The sequence below is a fragment of the Lynx rufus genome, unplaced genomic scaffold (assembly GCF_022079265.1).
Source record: "Lynx rufus isolate CCGP_SWC_20201006 ecotype Redwood Valley unplaced genomic scaffold, mLynRuf1.p SCAF_4, whole genome shotgun sequence".
In the NCBI taxonomy this organism is placed as follows: domain Eukaryota; kingdom Metazoa; phylum Chordata; class Mammalia; order Carnivora; family Felidae; genus Lynx; species Lynx rufus.
In genome coordinates, this window is record NW_025814856.1 from 90,770,156 (window position 1) to 90,771,979 (window position 1,824).

The following is a 1,824-nucleotide window of genomic DNA, read 5'->3' on the forward strand; positions in this document are numbered from 1 at the left end:
ATTTTTCAATTGAGCAACTTTTTTTTCTATGGAAAAAGAAATCCGTTTCTTCCCTTATAAAAAGGGGAAAAAAAAGTGCCTTGGGTATAAAATCAAACTGTCTATAATGTGATCAGTCACGAGCTTAGAAATGTCACTCTGCAACGTTCAGTCATTAATTAGTGTCTGGTACAAAGAAGGCAGGTGCCAGGAGCCCCTCCTGTACTAGGCTAAGTGACAGCTTCCCAAAGGTAAAGTCGCACAGCCTTCTGTGAGGAAGAGGGGTAGGCAGCAGGCAGGAAAAGGGGCAGAACTGAGGGAGGAAGCCAGGGAGGGTTATGCACTGAAGTCTACTGGGAAGCACTTGAATTTGCAAGAGGGAAGAGCTCCTTCATGACTGCTGAATAGAAGAGGCCTGAGCCTGTCCTAGGAAAGTTAAGCTGCTTTCTGTGCATGAGCCAGCCTCCCTCCCACCCTTGAACTTGCGTGAACTCCTCCTGCAGCCATGAAGAGTACTGGGAGAAGCGAGGATCACCCAGAGTCCCTGCTGCTAGTCTCTGGAATACAAACAATGTTTGAAGTCCCTCTGTCCAGACCAAGTGGTTGGAGTCTTTGTGGGGTAAATTCCTGACCCAGACATGAAGGGAGATGCTGAGAGCAAAGAACAGAGCTGTGAGGATGAAGTTAGGGCATAGAATGTTGGCCAGGCCAGCCTGGAAGATGGAGTGTGGAAGAACATGAGGGAAAGGATTGCAATAACCTGGATAATAATAATAATAATAATAATAAAAAAAAAAGCTAAACGACAGGGGCCAGTCAGGGTGGCTCTGAGAAGGAACTGACAAAGAGGTCACATGATAGCAGCAGGAACTGCAGGGAGAGCACCAGGCTGTATAAGCAGCTTTCCTCTGATCTCTTGGGATGCCTGGGTGACATTCCACAGAAAACAGCTCCTGGCTTTCTTCCCAGCACTGAAGGAAGCACCTGTTAGTCAAAATCAGCTTGTTTCCCTTGCTCTAAGACAAAGGCTTCAAAGACCCTGCCTGGGTCGATGGTCAGGAAACCACATGATGGTTTGGGGAAACTGGTTTTAAATTCCGTAAGTGGACGGTGGGCGCGGGCCCTGTCTGGGCAATGGTAACCTGCTGGTCCTCGGTTCCCGCTCAGGGCTCTGTGGCCGGTCCTGCCACTGTGTTTGGGCCCCTGCTTTGCTGGCCCCACTCCTCTCCTGCCCTCCCAGATCCTTGCGCCCAGCTCCTGACCCTCCTAGGCAGCCGTTGCCCAAGGCCTCGGTGAGGGGCAGACCCAGGCAAGAGCCTTCACATCTGCCCAAACACTTCCGTGGCCACCAGATGGGGGGATGAGGGATGGGGGCATAGCTGTGGTCGCGCTCCTTGGGGGAAGATATGCCGGCAGAGGGATTGGGTTTGGGGTGAGCACTTTGGCATGCTAGGAGCAGACCACCCTGCAACCCCGGACTCCATTTCCCAGGCCTGAAGACTCTTTTTGTTTTAGTTATCTATCGTCCACATCTCTTACCCATTCCAGTTTTCTTAATTATAGCATGTGTTTGTGTGCGGGGGTGTGTGACTGTGTGATTGTGTCGTGTTTGTATGTGCATGTGTGTTAACTTACTTTCTCCCATCATTCCTAAAATGCAAGCTCCATGTTTGTTGGAAATTTCTTCACTTGTTGCCTTTTTGTTTTAAATTTTTTTAAGGTTTTATTTATTTTTGAGCGAGAGAGACAGCATGAGTCGGGGAGGGGCAGAAAGAGAGGGAGACCCAGAATCCCAAGCAGGCTCCAGGCTCTGAGCTGTCAGCACCGAGCCCGCCATGAGGCTCT

The 1,824-nt window shown here is 50.1% G+C and overlaps 1 pseudogene; it reads right to left on the bottom strand.

Moving 5' to 3' along the window:
* Nucleotides 1–329: 329 nt before the first annotated feature.
* Nucleotides 330–915, bottom strand: LOC124523410 (transmembrane protein 138-like; annotated as a pseudogene).
* Between the last annotated feature and the right edge of the window lie 909 nt (nt 916–1,824).